The 25,851-nt window shown below is 36.1% G+C and overlaps 1 long non-coding RNA gene across 1 annotated transcript in view; it reads left to right on the top strand.

The window, feature by feature from the left end:
• The first annotated feature begins 10,055 nt into the window (after nucleotides 1-10,055).
• LOC107740840 (uncharacterized) overlaps nucleotides 10,056-25,851 on the top strand; it is a 20,253-nt gene continuing 4,457 nt past the window's right edge. Inside the window, exons 1-2 of the long non-coding RNA XR_001640124.1 lie at nucleotides 10,056-10,067; nucleotides 18,130-18,134. This is a non-coding gene — a long non-coding RNA (uncharacterized LOC107740840). The remainder of the gene's footprint in view (nucleotides 10,068-18,129; nucleotides 18,135-25,851) is intronic.

Raw genomic sequence — 25,851 nt, 5'->3', positions numbered from 1 at the left:
AGATAAACTTCCTACTGCTTCCTCATATTTGAATTAAAAGAGCAACAGAATGTCAAACCCGCTTGCAGATCTGGGATAAAACAGACTCACTCCTCAGCCAGTTATCAGCTCTTTGTCGATTGTAGGAAACTGCATTAATAATGTCCAGCAAGTCAGTCATGGTTCCTAATTAAAACACTTCCCAGTTGGAGTACACAGGACTGGGACAGAGAAAGACAACGGTGAGGAGAGACAGACAGAGAGAGGGATGGGATTAGTGAGGGCCCAGGGACACAAAGAGGTGGAGCCACAGCTGGAATGGACGTGTTGCCAGGAATAGATGTGAAATCTGAAAAAAACAAAAGACGAACTGGGAAAAGATGGAATAGAAACACAAGACATTGTATGTATCTGTGTAGTATTTCTATGAGCCCCTATACCGCTAGCACCGTAGATGTGTTTGCGTGTGTGGTGCACAAGGACCGCAGATGTGTTGCTAAATGTGTTGCCACCAAGGCTAAAGTATGATGTGTCACTGAAGGCCTAGTGATACAACGTTCTCGCTCTCTTTCACTTGCCCAAGTCTCTTACACATACACAAACATGCATTGTCATTGCTGACACATCCCTCAAAACTAAATGAAAAAAATATAAAATAAAATAAACAGACAAACATGCTTTGCTAGTCACAACCTAACATCTAAATTGGGGACTAAAAGTTTGAAAAATGCCTCTTTTTTTATTTTTTCTTCTTCTACAATTTCATGCAGCATTTTTTCATTTCAAATTACATTATCAGCATGGCAAACTTAATGATATTATCCAGCAGATTTGAAAATGTTCCAAAGAGGATTCTGTGCTTCAATGGAAGCAAAACCATCTGACTTTTATATAAAGCAGTTCAAATAATCAGTGTGACAAATTTGATTAGTGGCATAGAAATAAAATAGAATATTAAATATTTCATTTTACATCATAACATTATTATTATTATTATTATTATTGTCTGCTACTATTTGAAATGACACATTTATAAATATAAATAAAAATGTGTGTGTGTGTATATATATATATATATATATATATAAAATACATTTATTTCTCAAAATCCTAAAACTGTTTATTTCCAGGTTAAGATTTTTGTAATTTTTTTTTTTACAGCGAGAAGGCAAGCAGAAAAACGGATTCGTTCACTGTAGGTGATCTTCATTAAATAATGTAGCCCGTTAACAACAGAGTAGTAGATCCTGTTTGGACAATTCCAGTGCATTTGAAGGCCATTAGAGCCCTGCGCTATGTGTGGAGGAAATCACTAATGAACAGAGAGTTATATTAGTCTCTTAATAACCGTGGGTCTATCTGTGTAGCAGCTAGTCCCACTGCAGTCATTTGCTGACATTTTCTCGCCTACAGAAGCAGCCCGGCTTCACAATTACTCTTCTTCATGATAGCTTCCTGTCAAACAGGGGGCTTCCCTCTATTCAAATGAATGGCTACTGTGTCCCACCAGAGGCAGGACACAGGTCTCAGATCAGGAAAAAAATGGCTTCGGCATCCATTCAGAGCTCTGTTGGTGCCCTTTTAGTGTGCAGCAGAGCTGGAATGGACATTAAGAGGCTGCTGGCTCCCCTCAGCATTCGCGTGATGACCTTGATGGGTCAGTGGAATGAGAGGAGTGTAGTTGGCAATGGGTTTTTAGTGAATCTCGGCAGACAATGAGCTGTTTAATTCTCAGGCAAAGGAAGATGTCTGTGAGGAGATGAAGTGTATGATAGAGAGAAAGAATGAGAGAAAGATGAAGAGAAGGAAGAAGAGAGGATGTGACTGTATGTGTGTTGGGGTGTGGGGTGGGGTTGGGATTAAACTGCAGCTGCAGTTATTGATTTCAGCCCTACTGTGTATTTGCCATTGTAAAAAACGCAAGGACATGTTATAGGCCAAATCATATTGAGCAACCTCTTTCATTTACGAACACACAGACACTCTCATACACATGTAGACAATGCTTACCTAAGAGGAAGGGAAGGCCGGGTTGCTTAATTAATTAATTATATAATAATAATAATAATAATAATAATTATTATTATTATCATCATCATCATCATCATCATTATCATCAGTATTATTATTATTATTGTTATTGTTATTATTTACAGTACAGCATTAAATCATCAGTCTTTTATTTTGTTTTGTTTGTTTTTATTAAATTATTATTATTATTATTCATTTTTTAGATTTTTAAGTCATATATACAAAAATTATACAAAATTTCCAAAAAATATACGTTTCACAAAATAGCACAACACTTTTGGCCAAATTGCACATCCCTAAAAACAAACACAGGAACCCTGACCTTTGTAATGCATTTTAAATTACAATCACAGTTTTATAAATTATAAACAAACTAACAAATACATAAAGAAAGTTAAGCTAAGCTAAGCTAAATTAAGCAAGCTACACTAGCCATGAAATGCCACGAAACCACATGTAATGCCACAAACCACATGAAATGGTCTAAATGCAATTTTCTTTTCTGCTGAAACAAGAAGTTGAGGAGTAACATATCAAAGCTATTTTTAATACTTTTTGTTTACCCACAACCAGGTTTTGCTACTTGCTAATGCTAGCCTGTTGCACATGGTACAAGCAAATGGGGATATTCTCATTCTAGCCAGTATTTCATTGGACAAAAATGTGTGTACGTTCATGTGAACAAGATGAATCATACATTGTTTGGTCTATTTTCCCAGCAGAGAGACTGCATTTTAAAATGTGCTTAGGCTACAATTTAGGGTGAGCATACGTCCTCTTTTTCCCAGACATGTCCTCTTTTTGGACCTAAAGAAAATGCGTCCGGCCGGGATTTCTAAATCGCCCAAAATGTCCGGATTTTAAATGTAAATATAAACAATGTGCCTTTTTCTGTGCGAGATACATGAAATATTAACATTATTATTGAGCTAATTATACTGACAATATAAAATTAGAAAATATCATGAACATAGCAATTATGTAAAAATGTTTGCTTATTGAGAATCACCTTCATTTTCTGATACAACCGGAGGTGTCAAACCGGACGTGTCAATAAGCTCTTCGCTGATTGGCTTAAGCGACAACTTGTCAATTTCCCACTCAAGTTGAAATTTTTCAACTTGCGCGGAAGACACAATTGGGGTAAATATTGGGACGACAATTGTGTCGCCCAATTCGTGTCATTTGCTTCGCCCGTCGCAAATTTGCGCCTTTGCATTAACTTTTTATGTAATCTACTTGCGCAAATAATTACATTCGCTTTTGGTGTGCACACACAATTAGCCATTTCGTGTATCATGCCCAGTTTTTCTCTGTAACCATTCAAAAAGTCAACCAGTGTATGATGCTTGGTGTTTTAAAATCTGTTCAGATTCCAGCCTTTACTCACACTGATACAAGTGCACTACTGAACTTGACTATGACCCGACAAATGTAAGCACATGCCAGAAAAGTCACAACACACACATATAAGTTGTGGTCGAGTGTGCAGCGTGGCAGGTAGCAGTTGTGTGAGACTGGTGTTAATGGCTCACCTGGCACAAGGTACATGCCCACATATCCACACTCACTCACACACAGAAAGGTGGTGAGGTGCCAGCTGTTACCCTGGCGACCTGCATGGCTGCAAGGATCCATTAAAAGAGAGTGATAGCAAAAGACGTTGTGTGTGCTTGTGTGTCTGCAGGTGGGCTGGGCCGCCCAGAGGGGAAGCCATGGCAGGCATACTAATCACACTCAGAGATGGAACTGGAGATCTGTATATGATACTAGCCAGATATCACAAATAACTTCACAAATCACAAATTCAATCCGCAGCCAATGAACATCCACAAAAACACAAGACTCAGTAATATGTGTTTCCCACGGGATACTGAAATTCAGGAAATATGGAGATGACATCCAGCACGCAAGCAGGTGGAATCACTCATAGGAATTGTGCAGGGCTTGTTTGTTTTTTTATAGCTGAGGAAATGTAATGTAGTTCTCAGTTATGTTTCATTAAAGTATCAAGACACCTCCACTAAAATAGCAAGGAGTCTAGTATACAGTACTGTCATGTAACAACCTGTAAATATACAGAAAAACAGAGTGTAATATTGTTTCTTAACAAGAATTTAGTAAACAAAAATTAAGTGACTTTCATTTCCCTTGTTCATTTTTGCTCCGCCAACAAAAATAAACATAAACTGAACCGCTCAGCATCACTGAACAACAAACGACCGTGTTTTGCTCTTGAATGAATCTGCAGTTTTTAATTAATCACTTGCATGAATGATTAATTTACTCACTCATACACAAAAGTCACTGGTTTTGTTCCTGAATCACTGTTTTTGAATGAATCGGTTGAATGAATGATTCAGTGACTCACTCATAAAGGATGCCACCTGCTGGCGATACGATGTAACCTGCAGAAAGTGTACTTGAAGAAAATCACCAGCTAAAGGACTAACAACCTATATATTAGATACTTTATTTTAAAATGATTTAATTATATTGCTGAAATTAAAAGTATATTACAGTTAATTAAATAAGTATTAAATTAAAATATATCTTATGATCGAATCATCTAATCTAATGTAATATAATCGAATAAATCTGATATAATATAATATAATATAATATAATTAGTAATGCTACAGGGTAGAAATGACTCACTTTAACTTATCTTGTTCATTCATTCATGATTTTTGTTTCCTATAGGTCATACAGTACATAATTTGAGATGTTTAGATCTTAGACTGGAGACAGTAACATTGCATATGCAAGGATTTGACCAATTGTCCTGCATAAATACTAGTTTAGCATTACTGTACATGCTGGGTTTTTTTCCCCCCTCTCAAAAATTAGTCTCAGGGCAAACTAATCTGAAAGTTGGATTGCATCCATACACAACAGCATGGAACATCTGGCCAGCAGCAGGTCAGTGGATCCAAACATGCACCTGAGCCTGGATATACAGTATGCAAATGTATGTGTGTTTGAGAGTATACAGAAGATGTGCTGTTAAGCTTCAGATCTTCTTAAATACGATCCGCGAGGCTCCACTGGGAGAGGCACGACTCTGTGTACTTACGCTAATTAACCATGAGCACCGAGATGAATAACCCCCAGGACCATGCTGGTTTTTATAAGACTCTATAACAGTGGAGGAAAACAACACAGCTGTTTGTGAGTTTAAATTCCTTGTATGTTAATCTCACAAGGAAATCTAAAGCAAACATAACACTGTTTATGCTTTAATACAACTTTTTTTATTGTACGTCATTCCCCAGTCATAAGTGATGTCAGATTGTTTGGTCAGTCTAAACTAAAGTGTACCCCAAGGAAACCCTCTAGAAACTGTGTGAAAATTGGGGGTTTGTGAATTGTAATACAGTTTCTAGTTGATGCAAAGGCAATTTTTTACTGATTAGCATTTAGCCCTTGCTGGTAGATGCTGCAGCTACATTATTCTGGGGACAATTTTTTTTTTTTACATTGATAGTCATTCAAAAGTAGCTGTGTTTGTTGCTGATGATATATATATATTATGTGCAAATGGAGAGCTCTATAAGGCGTGACATTTACTTTTTAAATGTTTAGTCACATACCATTTATAAATTACATAGTTTTTATTTTAAAGTAACAGCAAAGACATTTATAATGTTACAAAAAAAATAAATGTTGTTCTTTTGAACTTTCTATTAATCAAAAAATCCTGAGAAAAAAAAAAGGAAAAAAAAAAAAACACAGTTTCCACAAAAATATTAAGCAGCACAATGATAGCTATAAACATTTCTTGAGTGCCAAGCCATCATATTAGAATGATTTCTGAAGGATCTTGTGAGACTCAATACTGGAGTAATGGCTGATGAAAATTTAGCTTTTCCATCACAAGAATAAATTGCATTTTAAAGCATTAGAATAGAAAACCATTATTTGAAATTATAATTAAATTAAATTTAAATGTTTTTTTGTTTTTTTTTGGATCAAATAAATGCAGCTTTGGTGAGCATAAAAGACTTCAATTAATAATAATAATAATAATAATAATAATAAATAAATAAATAAAAATTGTACCGACCCCAAACTTTTGAACAGCAGTTTATATTTTGTGTTGTTGTCCAACTGTTTGGTACTAACACGAAACTGTTAGTGTACAACAGCTGAGCAACAGTGATAAAGAGCTTCTACTGGGGACAAAACTGGTTTATGGGTCCGGAATAAGAGTAGGGGGACAAACAAACCAGGGTTGAGTCACGCAAGTGTGAAAACAACCTTTAAAAAAAAAGAAGATTTTTGCTTCTAATCTATTCTCTTTTGAACAGATTCCACAAATCAGACAAAAATTTGATATTTTGTGTGCTGCAGTGTGAAGATTCCCATCCATTCTGTTTTACATCTGATTGTAAAACGATCCTCCCTGTTTAGAAATGGGATGAGAGCGTAGCAGAGGGCCATAAACGCTAACGAACAACGCATGTAAAGACTTTGGCTCGGAGTGCCAGTGCAAAGCATTTATCACCAAATGCTGTCTGTAACAGTCCAATAAATGATGAATGATGGAAGGAGGCTTCCACAGCACCTGCTCCCCTCATTTTAGGACAGATTAGGACAGGGTTGAGGAAAATGGCAAAACCTGTTAGCCAGAGGGCCGAGACAGACGTATCGCAAAAGAAAGAGTGAAAGATAGAGCGACAATGGGGTGATGACGAAAGAGAGTTAGCCCATCTGTTACTACAATGGCGTCCCAAATGCCGCTCCATGGCTGATATTTACATGAGCTAATCCGGCACAGCTCATTCCCAATACAAATCTATGAACAAGCAGCTCTACCAGAGCAAAACATGGTAGCAACACAGCCACAAAAGCATTGTAAATAACAATACAGCAGCAATATGTCAGGTGCGATTAAAGGAAGCTGGTGTTTCCATGGAAATGCTAGGACAGAGAGTCCGTCGTATAACACAGGCATGTGCGCGCACTTAACTCAAACTCATAAACTCAACACAAACTTTTCCTTTTCAACACTCGAGTCCCCGCAGGAGCGAAGCAGCTCCTCATTAATAACTAATTACGAGCGCTAGAGATACAGCTTGAAACATTACGTGGCGGACACTAAAGCTAGTCAGCATTCAGACAGGGTGGCTCAGGAATACGCCTGAAGCAGCTCAGGCATTCACAGATTGGTTCACAGCGTATGCAGGGCAGTTCCAACTACAGGCTGGGGAATATGCTTTTCAGTTTGTCATGGAGGGCTATTGACGAGACCATAGAGAGTCTTGACTTTTAGGTCAAATTATGCACATCCTTCTGAAAACAATGTGCTCTTGTAAGTTTCTTGGCGTAAGATGAAATGTATTAGACAAGGTTTTGAAAGGGTGTAATCCAGCATGGAACGTCGTTGGGCTTCTAAACAGGCGGGTTTGTTTTAAGGCCTTTGGAAGTCTCTTTGAAGAACCAGCGGGATCTTTGTGTTTGCGTGCAACTGGGAGGGAAAGCCTGTGTACAAAACCCTGCGTGTTTCCGTGTTATGTGTGCTGTTGTTTCCTTCCTCCAGAGGAGTTTGGAAGCATATGGACCAGTTCATTAGAACTAATGTGGCATAATAGTACGTTGCTCACGAGGCTTTTGCACAAAGCGCTGCAAGTGATAGCAAAGCAATCATTTCTAACAAGCTGCATTAGCATAGAATCAGCAGTGAGAATCCCAGCGGTGAGCCAGTCATGACTGCTTTCTACAAAAAAGATGCCTTCAGGAGGCTAAAAATATGAAGCAAGAAAGGTGTAGATCTTTCTTAGATCCTCTCATCTCTGTTTCATTACCTCACTTGTCACAGTGGTCCCGTTATCCATCTCAGGTAATCTGAACGATGCTAAACAAGGTATTGTAAGCTGTGATTTAATCAAACTAGGTTTGTCACTTAAAAGGATTGTTCACCCCAAAACAAACTCACACTTATGACATTCCAAACCTGTATGCATTTATTTCTTCTGCCAAACACAAAATAATATATATTGTTTTCATCCATACAGTGAAAGTCAGTGGGTTCCAACGTAGATTTTGACTCAATTAACTTTCACTGTATGAATGAAAACAGTTATTTAAAACCCAATAACAATGTGAGGACGAGTGAACTATCCCTTTAAATTAATGGAGGGTACATGGTTTGTAATAGGGCTGCAAAATTAATCAAAATAAAACCAAAATCGCAATATGGCTAAGTGCACTTATCAAATCACAAAGGCTACGATGTAATTAAATAAATATATGCACTGCACATTTCAGAGTGAAGTATGGCAGAGTGTTATTTATTTATTTATTTTTACAAACGAGAAGCTTGTTTTTTTTTTCCACCAAAATAAATGTTTGATGGTTTTACATTTGAAAGTGTAGATGTTTTAGATGTTTTTAGATGTAGAAGTGTTATTATTTTTATTATTTTTATTTAATTGTTGTTGTTGTTGCTGTATTTTGTTAAATACTCAAGTTTGTTTTATTTTACATATTGCAATAGTAATAACTGTTTTATTTAGTAATAATAATCATCATCATCATCAAGTATAATTATTTTATAGTCATATAAAAAATAATATAATATAATATAATATAATATAATTGATATATACCAGATTGTTTAACCCTCAAAACATACACAGCTAACCTTAAAAAATAAATAAATACAAATAATAATAATATTTATTCCCTATCAAATTGCAATTTGATAATTTCCCCAAAACATGCAGCCCTAGTTTAAGCATATCATACCAAAAGTTTATTGGTTATCATCATTTAGAAACTATTTAGCATGTTTAGCAATAGTATAATTTAGCCAATAGTTTCGCAGGTGACAACACACAATTAATCTTTGCTCTCAGAACACTTCAGTAGTAAATTAGTACCTGCAAAATGATCATTTTTGTGCCGGCAAGATGCTCATGCTTCATTTTTGTTGTCTCATTTCCTCTAAAGCTACAGGAAGTGATGGAAGCCAGCCCGTTCACAATGCCCGAACCTCCCTCGCTTTTCTGACTGCTGTTAACTTGCTCTGACAGGGCTGCTTTGCTCTCTGTGCAGGTCTCTAACTCCCCACTTCCTCATCCAAGCCTGAGCGCTTTTACAGCCACAAGGAACCTGTTCTTTTTGAATTGCCACAAGTGAATGATCAGCAGCATCGTACAGGCAGTGCAGGACTTTCCGGCGGTATGTCTGAGAAAAGAAAGGTGGTGATGAGTGATAGATTCACTCCATTATGTTCTGCTCTAGGTCGAGTGTGAGAATAGTCTGATATTATTCCTGCTCATCCTTAATATAACCACGAGATCCCCACGGGAAACCACAGCACTGGATGGGAGACTGACAGAACGAAGAAGAAGAAGAAGAACTTCCAGACATACAGTAGTATACTGCATGGAACTAGAGAGAACTGCACTTTTATGTGTTGTATTATATTACTTCATCCAAACAAAATCGTATACATTTGACCCAAGTGACAGCTTCTCAAGGAAACGTCCTTCTATCAGCATTCATGCATGCATCAACAAAACATTGTTCTGGTGACCTTGTTTTGGAGGATAACTTGAAACCTTGCTTATCCTCACATGTATTTGACATCAGTGGCTTTTCACAGGATTCGGCTGTATTTTTCACAAGTTTCTCTACTCACCAAGGTTCCATTTATTTTTAGCAGCCATTACTACAGTCATCAGTGACACATGATATTTTAGAAATCATTCTAATTTGGTGCTCAAGAAGCGTTTCTTCTAATTATTAGTGTTAAAAATAGTTGTGCTGTTGTGTACATTTATTTGAAATAGAATTGTTTGTAACATTATAAAATGTCTTTACTGTCACTTGTAATCAACTTTCTTATTAGTAATAAGTATTAATTTCTGGTAAATTATTTTCTTTAAAAATATCACTGACGCCAAACTTTTTAATTTTATTTATTTATTTATTTATTTATTTATTTGTTTGTTTATGTATTTATTAATTAATGTATTAATCTATTTACTTTTTGGAACAGTAGTGTAATTTATTCTAATATTTATGAAAATTTAAAAAATTTAATTTAGGTATTAATTTATTTACACCATAGATAAATAACTGCACACTTGGCTGAGAAAATGCCACACACTGTCCTAGGCACAGAAATGTCTAATTCCAGACTTATCATGGACATTCCTATTTTTATGCAATGATACTTATTTTTAAAAGTCGTGTGATGACATCCATACATAATCAAGTCTTTTTCAGATTCTTCAGAAATGAGGTCAACACATCTCTAGAGTGACACTTGATTCCAAGATCAGTGAGGCTTGGCTCTGGCACTCCACTTGATCCCACTCACCTGTGGATATGGATAGTGATTTTAAGACAGATGAGATCTGAGGACATGTAGCCTGGGAAAATCTGCTGTTAACTTGCAAATCTCTAAGAGCCAATCCCCAGTGTTTATACTGAGTATATGAGGCCATCCGGAGAGACACGAGGAGAGAGGGAGGGGCAGCTGGAGCCCTGCTGAGTAAATTCTAATCACGCCAACCCTTAATCACTAGGTGTGAATGAGGAGTGGGTTTCGTGAAAAGTTGAGCTCTCCTACTAGTATTGCACTGGGATTGATTGCAGGAGAGATTTACAGCTGCACCAAAGCACCTTTTTACTCGTACCCCACCATAAACCACAGCAGAGCCGCTGAGAAGCCATGGCAACGGGAGTCCAGCACGTACGCACATCCCACCGACCGCAGCTCCAACTGAGGGAGAAGAGGATCAGAGCAGAACAGAGAGAGAAATGGGAGGAACAGACATAACGAATAGTTTGCAAAGGCAGCCAGCAATTAACTGTAGAAAAAAGGGACGCGCTCACTTTGTCCAAATGCTTTGCGATTCGTTTTGATGGTGTCTTGCTGAACATTTTGTACGTCCCGTTTTTCACAGCCCATGAATAAATTATAAGTCTGCTTTTTTTAAGAGATATACATTAACAGATTCACAACAGCAGTGGTGCAGAAGAGCAAACCCGAATCCAGGAGGACCGAGAAGGTGCTGTACTCACAGTAGAAACCTAATGAATTCTGCTTCCGACAAGATAAACATTCTTTGAGGATCACCTATGAACATTTTAGAGCCCTTTAAATATAATGAATTACACTGTGCACAAATTAACACCTCATTCCTGGTCTCAACTCTGCCTTAAATCTATTGATATCCTAGTACTACAACAAGAACACACTTTAACCATCAGCTGATCCCTGTTTTAAAGGCACAGTTAATCAAAAAATGTAATTCTGTCATTATTTATTCCCTTCGATTTGTTCTTAAACTTTATAACTTGTGTAACAACAAAAGTTGATTTTTGAAGAACATCTTAGCCTCTTTTTGTCATAAGATGAATGTGAATGAGGGCTGGGGCTGTAAGGCTTCAAAAAAGACCATAAAACATCATAACAGTATAGTCTATACAAATTGGGCACTATATATCCCAAATCTTATAAGCCAGAAAAATATTTTTGAGAGGAACAGACCAAAATTTAAGTTGTTATTCACTCACTTAAATTTTCACTGTTCATAAACTGTGAGTTGAACTCATAAACAAGTAATTCGGAAAAGTTGGGTGGACTGGATCACCTGATTCATTGAATTAGAACGATTTAAAGAATGATTCGTTCATAAATCAGACATCACAAATTATCTCATGAACTTTCATCAAAGAGTCCAATACAAGAATGAATCATTCCGACTAGTTTCAGTCAGTCATTCAGTCCAAGTCATGAATGAATCATTCAAACCATTGATTTTGTGAACAAAATCAACTGATTCAATGAAAAGATTTAACTCAAAGAAGCACTGATTCAAAAATCAAACATCAATACTTCACACATGAATCAGTTGATCTTCAAAGAGCCAAGAAGAGCTGTTTTATCAGTCCAATTCATGAATGAATCATTCAAACCAGTTTTCTGAACTAAATCAACTGATTTAGTGGAAAGATTTGACTCAAAAGAACCATTTATTTACAAATCAGACATCAATACTTTGTTCATGAACTCTCACTGAAGAGCCAAGAAGGGCAGATGTCAAGATATACACTGAACAAAATTATGAACGCAACACTTTTGTTTTTGCAATAGGCTGTGTGTGTACATAGAAAAAGTCTTAGATCTATCTTTGAGTTCAGCTCATGAAAAATGGGGGCAAAAACAAAAGTGTTGCGTTTATAATTTTGTTCAGTGTATATATAAATAGTGTGTGTTCTTTCTTTCTTTCTTTCTTTCTTTCTTTTTTGGGGGTTAACTGTCTCAATCCCTCAATCGCTTTCAAAAAGTTCACTTTATAAAAAAAAGTGGCCAAGATATTCTTAAAAAATTCAACTCGTTTTTTTTTGTTTTTTTTTCCATGGAAGAAACAAAGTCAGAATTTTATTTTTAGGCTGAACTATTCCTTTAACTCCAAAGGATACAGTAGGGGACTCTGATGTATTTTTGATCACCTGGCATGCCGAAGTTAGAGTTCCACCTCTATGGCCATTTGTCGAGGGAGGCTGTTATCACTATGGTAAACTGTAATGGAGGAAAAAACACTAATTTGCAGGTTTTTTTACATATCATTCATCCGTAGCACACCTCTCCAGACGCTTGCGCCTCCCTTGCGCCCATACTTCAGTGGCCTACAAATGTGCGAAGGCATTTTTCAGCCTGAGACAAATCTGAAAATTAGGCTCTGCTTTTAAGGCATCCAAAGAAAGCCTGATCTGGCTGATTGCTGTGTGGCTGTCTAATGCGTCTGACTCGTCAGCGACTAGATATCCGACCCTTCACACAGACACAAGTGCCTGTCAGGATCTGAGGATGACTGATCATAAATAGCGAGTCAGAAGACAGGAAAAAGAGTGGGGACAGGATTGAAATGGCGCTAGTTATTGAAGTTCACTCACGATTGAAGTATCTAGCCTCGGTTTGTGAATTACACGCCTTTCTGTCACTAATGACTTATTTGGACTACTATGTATCTAAACAAACTTATCAAGCCTTCTTGGAAAGCCTTGGGGATGACAATTAACCTCGACTGTAAAGATCTTTTATCTTTAGCTGTTGTAGCGATGGCCCTACTGGAGTAAATGAACCTTAGCCAAGCTCTCCTTTGTCTAGCAGTCGTAATGTCTCTTTCTACAGTATATGGAGTAAAGAGTAATTAGAGTTAATGTTGAAGAGTAGACTCTCCATTCACACAACACTCTGATGATACCATAGTCAAACTGTCAGGAAATTTACACGTGGCTATTCACGGTGACAAATGACACAGGCCCGCAAGAATCAATGAAGATCTTGTGAACTGGGATGAGGTTCATTCTTTGCGGTTGGTGACTCGGTTTTCTATTTTCTTTGGCTTTACAAGAAGAGGAACTAATGAACGTTTTAATAAGCGTGTATTCTGCGGATACATGAAAGATAAATAGTTTACTCTGTGGTCGTGTCCGACACCTGATCAATAGGGTAGTGTCTAATGAAAATGTCATGCAAATTGTTAATTTAGCTTTGTACGGCAGTAATTAATGAGTATATTTATAATTAGCATGCTGTCGACGGCATGCAAAACAAGCCCTTTGATCCAGCTTAATAGCCATTATGCAATTTAGCAAACACTTCATCTGGTGTAGCACGTCTGGTAGTAAAAGGAAACTACATCAGTACATGCTAAGTGGGTGACATGTTGTCGTCACTTATGCGTAGTAAGAGCATACAAACACGTAAGATATAAATAACAGTATGTCAACCTACACCGGGGAAGTAAATACAGCAGAAAAGTTTTATTAAACAATTCTACATTTATATTCAATTAAAGCATGTAGAAAAGAAAACCATAACTTTTAAGGTAAATATTATCTAAGATTAAACCTATTATACTATATATATATATATATATATATGACTACAATTACTTTTATAAATGTTATATTTTATTTATATTATGTATAATATCTAACATTAGCAGAAAAGAATAAATTTCGAAAAATTAAGTAAAATCTACATAGCTTCACGCTGCTGGTGCTCCCAGCATGCACCCGGGTATGAATAATTAATAAGGCCGCATGTTTTCACTGTTTGCCAGTTTCACTGTTGCTGTTGATTTTGTCACGTTTAGTATCTCGCTGTTTTATGACGTCTAAAGTTTAAACTTACCCATTTGTGCTCAAAAATTAGCCATTGATTGACACCGTTATCATGTCTTGGGTACCAAGTGTGTAAGCCTGCGTGTGTGGCTGAGTTTCTTGTTTCTTAAGATAATGTTAGAGAGTGTTATAACATGCAACCGAGTCACATCATTGGGTTGTTTAAAACATATCTTAAAGGAAATTCTACATTTATGTAAAACAATTTTAAATGTGTATATATTGTTCATTTTAAGCATTACTTTTTAAATTAAAATCGGCCCTATTTACTTTTTTAAAAGTATTTTCATGGTCTTATAGTGCACGTTCAAGTTCAGAGTCACAAATTTCTCAACTACCTGGATCTATTTTGATATGCAACTCACACTTTTCACGTTCCAATAAATTCCCAATGGATATAACCATTTTGTCTTGTTGAATATTGCTAAAAACCTACATTTTGCTTTGTTTCCTGTTTCAAATATGTCAAGATGTTGAAGTAAAATATAGTGGGTTTACTTTATTATTGAGAGGGGGCTTCAGGCACAGAGGAGAAGCTGAGAGGGGATTCCCAGGCATGCCAAGAGCTGGGAGAAGAGAGAAGTGAGAGGAGAAGTGAAAGATACTTCATCTTAATCTCACTTGATCTGCTCAATGTAAACAATTTAAGACCATAGAAGTTCATCTATGATTTCTTATTCATGTGCACATTATTGTTGCAAACTCCAAAGTAGTACAAAAAATGGTGCATTCAAGTTTGTTAATAGTTCCAGAACACTCTGAACTGAATATAATGCATAATATCTGAGAAACTGTTATCTCACACTTACAATGCATTTAAAAACCACCAAATATACACTCGTTGGGTCTCATTCACTTATCATGTGCATAACGCCTGCCTACAAATTATTTAATGCAGAAATGTATTAAATTTTAAAATTTGCTAAATTTAGGAAGGAATTTTGCACACATTAGAACATTTATATGAAATTAAAAAGAATAAATTCAACAAATGCACAACAAACACAACTGAAAAACAAATCCTTGAAGGTTTCAACATAATATTTTCAGAATCAAATCCAGTCTACCTAGTTACATAAATCTGTTCCAAAAATATTAAAATCTTACATGAACTGTGTGTAACACCAGCCCATTGCTTCCAGGGGTTAATTTGCATCTTGAAGAGGTTCAAAAACATTTACAAACACATCACAAAGTGCTTGAAAATGACTGGAATGACTAGATCTAATTCAGATGTTGACACATGAACAAACTGAAGACAGATCTGAAGTCACTCTAAAATCCTTCCCATTATTGACTTTGAGATCTTAAGGGAACTACCCACAATCCTCTTCTCCCCTCCTGCACAATAAATCTACCTTGTTAAAGATAGCACGGGCCATGACAATCACATTATTCCTTATCAACGATCCAAACTCTGGAAGAACCACACAGAGTGATGAGCTATAGCTCTTCATCATATCCAAGCGTTCATTGCCCTACATATACCTGCTCAAGGATATTTGCCTAATGAAACCAACACCAGCATGTAACGATCGGATGGCCTCGAACATAAAACCCAAGCAAATGTGACTGTAATGCTTTAATATGAGGCGAGCAAACATTGAAAATACACTCGTCATATTGTCTACTTGTCGAGAGACAAATTATAGAAATACAGCAAATCAATGTGAGTAAATAGAAGGGAGAGACGGGGGGATGGAGAGGTGAGGGGTTGGTCCTAGAGGAAAGCAGCAAAACATACCATCATTTCATCCCCTCATATCAAACATTATTGCCGCATTGATTTGTTGTCATTGCTTATGTTCGTGTTGAGTTGTTTTCTTTAGAGTGCATATCAGTGTGTGTGTGTGCGTGTTCTGCACAGGTAGGAAATGAGATTCTCAAATCTCAATTAATTCAGATGGAAAACATTGACCTGGGAGAAGTTAGGAATCAGTTGCCTGATTTGCTAGCACACTTTCCTTTCTCCTCTCACGCTCTTTCCTCCTCTCCCTCTCTCTCTCTGGGAGTCATTAACATCCCTAAGAACTCCATTAACGACACTGATAACCCACTGCATCATAGAGACAGCTTGAGTGTAGCACCCCACTGACACGAACACACACACACAAACGAGTGTGTGTGTGTGCGCATTAACTTTTTATCCTTAAAACAGTTCTCGCTGCATCAGCCCAACCCAACAGTATAACTAATGCAAACAGTGATTTGCTTTACTTTGGTGTTTATTCATTATTTGTGAAACAACAGTGGTTATAGGTTTTGCAAATAATGTTGCAAGCAATGTCACACTCAGGCAGAACGACAGCAATTTTGCTTGTGTGACATTTCTTATTTATGAATATAGAATATATGGATGTCATATAATGGATCAAAACATGAAAATTATGAATAAAAATGTAATATATAATGGTGATAATTTATCAGATCAATGCTATCAACGGCAAAGTTTAAGGCTAGAAACACAGCCTAGAAAACAAGATGACAGTTATTGAGTAACATTTTAGATATGATATTGGCAGTTATCTTGTTTTTTTTTGGGGATAATAGTTCAAAAACGAAATCACAGCTAAATTAATTGTTACACGTGTTAACAATTAGTGTTTTGTACCTGTGGTGTTTTGTTTCTGAATAAATCTGCTTTGAGCAAATCAGTTGAGTGAAAGATTCAATGAATCACTCATGAAGAAAATCGTTTGTTTTGTTCCTGAATAAATCAATAATAAATTATTTAAGGACACTTTTGCCTGTGCAATCTTGCTTATTTATTAATATAAAAACATGATGTAACAGATGAAAATATAATTATAAACAAACAATCAAACAATAAATTATAAAATAAATGCTATTAATGGCAAAGTAAATGTTGGTAGCGAACAGCTTTAAGATGCAACATTCTCTTTTACTTTAAGTTTTTTTTGTTGTTGTTGTTTATTTTTGTTTAAATAAACTCAATTGAAATCACAGCAGAAATAACTGTCACGCATTTCTGAGCAATAGTGGTGTTTCGTTCCTGAATCAATAAATGTTTTGAGCAAATCAGTTGAGTGAATGATTCAATGAATCACTCATACAGACAGTCAGTTGTTTGGCTTCTGAATGAATTGGCGGTACTGAACGAATGGGTTGAATGAACGTTTTAATGCCACACTAATAACGATATTCACTTGACACCACCTACTGGAATAAATTCTCAACAACAATGCACAAAGAAAATATAGATGGTATAATGTCTAAAATAAGTTATCCATAAAAATAAAACTCACACTCACACTCATACAGTTGGTCTATACATTTACAGATTAATTCACCTGTATTTCATTGGCTATTCTGGTTATTATGACTAAATCAACCAAACTACTGGGTTACACTAACAAAAGTAATACCGAGAGCTAGATCAGTCTGAAAAAAATTTTTTTAAACGTTTTCATTTAAACAACAGCATATTTTCACGTTCTAGAGTATGCCACTGTACTTTGTGGTACCTTTTAAGTTACTGAGAGAGACAGAGAGAGAAAAAAATAAAGTGCAAGATGGGACTGTTAGTGCTTTGAGGTGATTGGTTCTTGCATTTGTAATTCCAAAATAATTTCTTGCCTGCTCTCCGAAATCACGCTGAGTTGGGTTTTGCTCACTGAGACGGAGGGAAAAAAATTGTCCTTTATAGACAGGTACACACATGAGAGTTGTTCTCAACTATAAAACAGCATTTAAAAACAACTTGACTTCATATAATGGAATTCTACGCTGACAGCAGTCCTTGGCATATTGGTTTATATGTACAGCAGTAGTTATTACATGAAGGCACGTATTTCCTCCATTAAACCAGTGGGCGGAATGGCTCTTTTCTGTAGTCATGTAAAAAACCATGTTTTTCTCTCCTGTGGGAAAGTTCAGCAAGGTGTGCGGAGACAGCCTGTCACTGAGAGAGAGCTCAGCCCCATAAAATGTGTGTGTGTGAGTGAGAAAAGGTGAAAAACAAGGCTTAGCCCCCCATTGTGGGTGCATAGAGGCAGCTAGTTACTGTATTATATTGTGTCGCTGGGCTTTTGAAGAGGCTGTTAGCAGCCTAGGCTAGTTTATGCTTTTCCTGCCCCTTGGCACTCGCATTGTCATGATATAGGCAAGCAATGATGCCTGCATGTGCGTATGTGTGCTTCTATTTCCATTTCCCCAGCTCAGACACACAAACACACCCAGACACACATACACTGGATGATACTAGGTGACTGTGACACCTTGTCCTGATTATTCCCTAGCTGTGGAGAAACATTGGAGGTTGAAATGGCTCAGGTGCATTGGAAATACCATATGCCTTATCCTGTGTTAATCTCAATGAAATTACAGGTAAAAACAGCCAAAAACTAATGAGTTATTGTCTTCTTAATAAAAAAAGACAAGATGAAAATGATGGAAAAAACACAGCAAGTTAACAATGTACAATGTAAAATGTAATTGTTTCATATAATTCATTAATAGTCAATCATGTCTGGGATTGACCTGCTTGAGGTGCATGAGCTGAGGGTTAAATAATACACCCAAATGCATCTTAAACGTGAGATTAATTGGATATATGCACAATACAAAATATATTAGAACATTGACTTGCACAAAGTGTATCACAGTTTCTACAAAAAAAATATTAAGCAGCACAACTGTTTTAACACAGATAATAATATGTTTTTGAGCCCCAAATCAGCATATTCCTGGAGTAATGGCTGCTGAAAATTCAGAAGCTTTGCCAACACAGAAATAAATTACAATTTAAAACGTTAAAAGTAGAAAAAAGTTATTTTAAATTGTAATGATAGTGCACAATATTACTCTTTTTTGATCAAATAAATACAGCCTTGGTGAGCATAAGAAGCTTCTTTCAAAAACATTTAAGAAATCTTACATACCGACCCTAAACTTTTGAATGGTAATAGAACATGTTTGAATGTCAATTGTGTTGATTAAAATTAAACTTAATTTTAGTCAATAGTTAAATTAAGCAAATTTTATAAATACAACTTAATAGAATATCTCCAAAACCCAAAACCACATGTGTTTCACATATTTCGCATGTGATTACAACGTGATTGCACATGTGAAGTTCACATGGTTTTTCTGTAAGGGGTTGATTACATTTGAAGGACATTTTTGTCATAGACCAAAAAAAATAAATAATAATAATTGAACATATCCCTAATCCATCACACATACATGTAGGCTAAACAACTGGTGTCAACCACCCCCATCCTTCCTGTTGGGCTATTTCAGTAAGATATTATCATGCTGGCTGGTAAAAGTGATGCCTTTCTGCCTAAAAACATTCCCCTGTTATTCTCCATGCAGCTCTTAAATAAGCATGTTCGCGCTAACCACAGAGCTCAGCCGTGTCATTTCCACATCAACCAAGTGTTGTGTGGACAGGGCAGAGAGAGCTCTTTACACACGACCATAATCTCCAATCATACACGGGAGAAGAAGAGACAGGATTTCTAATTTCCATGCCACTTCACAACCGCATTCACACAAACACATCTGGATAAGTACAGCACTGAGTGTTGACACATATGTCCGTGCAGATCACAGAATCGAATGCATCATGCAAACCATCCAACTAAACAAAGTGCGTATGTGTGTACAAAAGTTGCTCATCCTGTATTTGTGACCTCAGGGTAAGGTGAGCTGTTTAATATGTAATATATATATATGTTTATATGCATTTATCAGTGGTATCACCAGCACAATAAAGGTTTAACAAATTAATATTTGATTAGGGTCAAAGTTGTATACATGTTGCATGGAACATAACATACACAGCATTCAGGTGTGGAACAGAATAGGTCCATTAAGCATTCATGTGCTCACTTTATCATTGAGATCCTACTCTACATGTAGTTTCAGATTCAGCACATTTATGCACTATTAATGAACCTCCTGAGGAGAACACACAAAAATGGCAAAAGATGGCTGAAATGATCAAATATAAGATGACTGAATCCTACGCAATATCTGGGTGTTTTCATCAGTCCACTAGAATGATTCATTAATTTTGAATGACTTTTTTTAAAACAGATACAGCATAACTGCATTAACAAAAAAACAAAAAAAAAATCTACTGCAGAAAGAATGTAATGTGTTATATATGAAGCATTAGTTGTATTCCTCAAATTTGATTTGATTTGAATTATTTGAGTGAATTATTCAATGACTTGCTCATACTCAAGGCTGTCATACTCAAAATGTGTTTTTGAATGAATCAGTGCCTTTGAATGAAACAGTTGAGTGAATGATTTAATGACTCATTTATAAAGACAGTGACTTGTCGCCACCTACTGGTGTAATGATATAACCTGCCAAAAGAGTCACTGAAAAATCCCCACTACTAATGCATAGATTGACAGTCTAAGATCTAAGCTAAATTTAAAAAAAAAAATAAGTAAAAATTATATAACATATTAAAAAGATCTAAATAAAGAAAACTTTCTTGAAATTTCTAGTCTTGCATTATAATTGCAGTTGCATGCCCTGAACAGAAGTGTACAGGGGTAAAACAGAAGAGAAAACAAAAAAAAAAAAAATAGAGTGTCTTGGTACAGGAAGAGAACAAGCTGATGGTAAGTTGGAGAGGTCATGTTACATGAAGGTCAGCAAGAAGCTGCCCTAGACAATCTCAAAAGCAAGGAGAAAAAAACAAGTATAATTTCACATTGCTTTTTTTGACATAACTAAGTTGCACCCACAAGGAAAATACATGAAAATATATTTTGAAATTTGTAGTGCCAACATCTGGTACCTGAGAGCATCATGTAATGGCACATGAAAGTGGTAATATCAAAGTACCATGGCATTACCATCTGATACCATAGTACTGCCACAATACTTTTTGAGGACTGTCTTCCTCATTTGCTGTAGCTGAGTGTTAAAAAAGCAAATAGCAACAGTTACATTGTAAATTTACAATATGAATGTGCTATTGTTTCAAAGAACAAAGACCAGCTACAATCAAATCGGGCTAATTATAGTGTGACCACAACAGCATGTAAATGTTTTTTTCTTTAAATTAAATCATTTGCCTTGTCATTGAGTCCTAACCAACATGCAAGCAAGAGTTAATCTAGCAAGTAGTGATATTTTTTTTTCAAAGAATTATACACCCAAATGTGAAAATTATTGAATAATATTTAAACAGTTGCTTACATTTTGACCTTTTATTTACATGCACTAAAAAGTTTGGATTCGATAAGATTTTTGAAAGAAGTCTCTTATGCTCAACAAGGCTACAGTTATTTGATCAAAAACACAGTAATATATTGAGAAATGTTAATACAATTTCAAAATATAATTTATTCCTGTGATGGCAAACACACACACACACACTCACTCACACACTATATGTATATATTGCATCTTTCATCAGCTCTTTCATTTCATTTTTAGGTGACTATTCCTTTAAGAACAAAAACAGCATTTCGGGGAAAAATAACATAAAACTTCTTTGAAAACATGTCCTAGTGTACCAACTTCAGACACATCACAACATTTACAGCACACATTCAAACCAGCACAACTGTCCATAACTACAAGCTCGCATGTTTAAATGATTGTTTTTTAAATAAACATTTCCAAAAAGAACAGTTTTTGGCTGTGAGGAACAGGAGCTTGCCACAAACAGAAAAAAATATTTTCCACATGAGAAAGCAAGAAAGCGAGACAAAAGGAAAGACAGGGGGAAAAACATACAGGGAGGATTCGAAAGCTCCACAGCAGCGGATTAGTGAGCAAAGCAAGTTGTGAGCGGCAGACAGTGAAAGAAACAGGGCTCTCTTTACATGTTTTTTATTTCATTAAAAATGTAAAATGGCTTTGTGGAATATGCAGCGTTTGGGAGAGCGGAGCGAGGAAGAGCTCAGGGCTCCATCTAATCAAAGAGAGGCAGAAAGAGGCAGGGAGAGAAACCGCCTCATCTTCCTCGCGCAGAAGTAATAGATAAACACTCCAACACGTACGGTCAAAACCTCCCCAGTCCAGCGCTCGCTCAGCTGCAGTACAGTTCTCCTCCAATCTTGCGTCCTGCTCAGGATTGTCTTGTTTATTTTTCAAAATCTGCTTTCACAGGAACATTACATCAAGTAAAACTGCAGAAAGGCAATAATACACCTACCCACCATGGCTTCCAGCAAAGGCCATCCACTGCATAACCGGAATATATGGTCAATTGTTCAGAACAGCAGTTATCTAACTGCTTAATATCTTCAATATTCACCATTCTCTATTCTCATCTCAAAAGCAATTGCAGAATTTCGAGGCTGAAGTGAGGCTTGGGAAAACACATCGACAGGATTTTATGTACTACACTCGACGTTTTATTGAAATTAACTGCACGCAGCATCATCTCGGTTACCTCGAAGCTGCCATTAGAATGATGTTTTGTTGAAAAACTAGCTCTTTTATTTTGTTTATAGTACCACTTTGAAACAGGCCTTCACATTCTAAAATGGGTCACATGGTGTTATATTATTCAGCTTCAGTGAGAACAGTGACTAATATCAATAAACGTTTCTTTATAAGGTTATGCATGGTAATTCTGCTCGTAATTCTGCAGCTAAAACTAGTGTTTGGAACATGGTGGCTAGTTTCTAGATGGTCTGAGCAGCTCATTAGCTGGTCTGGCAAGTTTTTGAACTGTGTGGCATGAAGTGTCTGTCAGCTACAGTGTTACCCAATGGTCAAATGGTCAACACAGCACTCAAATTTCTAACAATTTCAAAACAGAAAGGTCAAAAGAACAACAACTATTTAAAATAGAAATCTTTCTAAACATTCTAAATATCTTTACTGATATATGATAAATCAGTAAGTCAATATGAAATTTAAATGACAGGCTATATTTATATTATGAAATTTCTATTAAAAACACAACTTAATCTGGTTTTAGCATGATTAGCGTCGCCCTTGCTAAAAAAGCATTCAGTAACCAGCCAGTGTTGGATTTTGAATGATGGTGTTCCTATCAGGTACCTTATCTAACTTAAACAGCAAGATTCCTTTGGTCGACAAGCTTCATCAGCTAAGTTTTGCTGGTTAACTGCTAGTTTATACCAGTCCACCAGGCCAAACCATCACGGACTAGCATGGAGGCTAGTCATTTCAGCAGGGCCTCCTGTCTCTTTCTCTCTATAATACATACAAATATGCTAACCCAAAAGTTAAGCTAAGTGATAAAGCTTCCTCTTGCACTCTCTCTCTCTAGCAGTTTGGCGCAGTTGAAATGAATTAGCTACAGCAATCCAATCCCATCATGCCCCAGCTCCTTATACACAAATACACAAATACATAAATCAATTCCAACGATTGCACGCTGACACATGAATAACTGTACACAACCTTCAGACCCTCCCTCCTCTACTCCGCTCCGATCTGCAAAAACAGCCCCTCCCTCAAAGCCAATCTTTATTTTTCCTCTTCTAACCTACAGCACCAGCAAACATTTGAATAATTATGCAAATTCCTATCCAGAAAAGTGTAAAAATAATGATCAATAGCCTATGAAAAAATGAATCAGGACAAGACGAAGCATCTCCGTTAGCTCTTCCTCTCTCACTCTATCTTGCCTCTCATGATGAAAGAGTTCAAAAAGTTCAAAAAGATGGAGTTCTTCATTTCTCCATGTGATTCTACTGTTGCCCATTTACTTCAAGGTTTAACGTCTTCTGCTGTTGTAAAGCATCTTTATTTCAGTTACTGTCTGACATCTGAAACCGCTATGAAACCCCTTGGAAATAAAGCCCGTCCAGATGCTGACAGAAGCTATAAGCATGTGGGACGTGTCTGGGATTTTTTTTAGCACAGTTCATGACGATGCAAGCAGCATGAATCTGGCAATGGATATACGGGATCTCGTTTCTCATCTGCATCTATTTAGCTGTGATGTGTGGTCATTTACATACCATTATCTATGACTGGCTACATGTACACCAATAATCAGAGTCAGGAATTAATTAAATTAAGATATTCATGACATGGGCTAACTTCTTCAATCCTACTTCCATACTTCTTCCAGTTCCTTTGATTAGTAGCTAAGAAATTTGTTTATTTTACAGCCATTTTTATAAGCTTATTTCCAATGATATAAACAATATATCGAATGCATATCTACTTTTTGCATATCTATTCATAAACACTATTAATCAAAATATTAGGGGCCATTTTTAGAAGAAAATACTTTCATTCAGCATTTCTGCATTAAATTGATCAAACGTGACTGTACAGACATTTATGATACATACACACACACACACACAAATATATATATATATATATATATATATCCTGTTAGTGTTTGACTGTACCACCCGCACACTGCATGTTTTTGAGGGTTAACTTTGTGACATTAAATAACTCAAAAAAAGCTAAATATGTCACATATCTTTGGAAAGCTGAGACTCTTGCGAATGATGCAAACCATTTTAAGATACAATCAACACAGCAGGTACAATCAGTGTCTTTGTCAGGCCGCCAAATTTTACAAGAATGCTAGATAGATAGATAGATAGATAGATAGAGCACAATATATATTTTTTTTTTTACGGTATTTTTGATTAAATACATGCAGCCTTGTTGAGCATAAGAGACTTGTTGACAAAAATGTTAACAAAATCGTATTAACCTTAAACTTTTGAATGGTGATATATGTCTGTTCAGTGCTTTATCTTCATCTGTGGGACTTTCTCACCAAATACTGATGTACTTATGTGCTTATACAGTTGTCACTTCAAACACTTCAAACTAGCCTGCTTTAGCCAAACACCTATCAGTGCCATGTCTGGGCTAACGCTTCTCAAACAGAAGAGTTCTCTAGAGTCCACTTGGTTAGCATATAGATTGCCTGCATGACTGCTCAGCCTATAGAACATAACATATAGCGAGGTATGTGTCGACACTGCCCGCTCTCTCTAACATTAATCTACATTAAGTCAATGGTAATCCTACTGGAGTCATACAGAGTTAAAGCAAGCTTTGCTGAGTAGGCAAAGTTATCCTCAAATGAAAATGATTACTGTGAGAATATACAAGTGTTCAGCTGGTTGTGAAAGTAAAAGTTTGTGAGAGAGGTAAATGAAGAGGCTGAGACTGTTCTAAAAGAGAGTCTGGTGCCAAACATTTGTGTAATGATGAAATAAATGTAACTAAATGAGGAAATTATGGCTTGCTTGTAAAAGCGAGTGTATAATGCATGAAATGTTGGCGCATTTGACTCTTTTTTTTTTTATATGCAGGCAGATACTTTCACTGGTACTGACTTAAGAAAAATGTATTAAAACCCACACTGTTTAAACTGTTTAATGTCCATACACCCACACACAATATAAAATCGTCAATATATATGATATTGTATGTAGGGTTAATTCAGTTTAATTGGGACATTTTTTCCCAGTCATCTTAATAGCAAAAGTTGCACAAATGTACCTTAATTCACCCCTGTATCTGAACTTTAAGATGCAAATTAAGCTGGAATTAAGCAGATTTTTATGTTAAATTAATCTGAAATAATTAAGATTCTGAAAGCACAAAATTAAAACTTAGGTCACTGACCTCATATGCCTCTAAATATATATATATATATATATATATATATATACATTATATTATTAGAATTATAATTCAATTATAAATATTATATATTTAAATTATATATAA

The sequence above is a fragment of the Sinocyclocheilus rhinocerous genome, unplaced genomic scaffold, assembly GCF_001515625.1.
Source record: "Sinocyclocheilus rhinocerous isolate Xijiao unplaced genomic scaffold, SAMN03320098_v1.1 scaffold8981, whole genome shotgun sequence".
In the NCBI taxonomy this organism is placed as follows: domain Eukaryota; kingdom Metazoa; phylum Chordata; class Actinopteri; order Cypriniformes; family Cyprinidae; genus Sinocyclocheilus; species Sinocyclocheilus rhinocerous.
The sequence above is the reverse complement of the archived record's forward strand: the minus strand, read 5'-3'. Positions and strand labels throughout refer to the sequence as shown.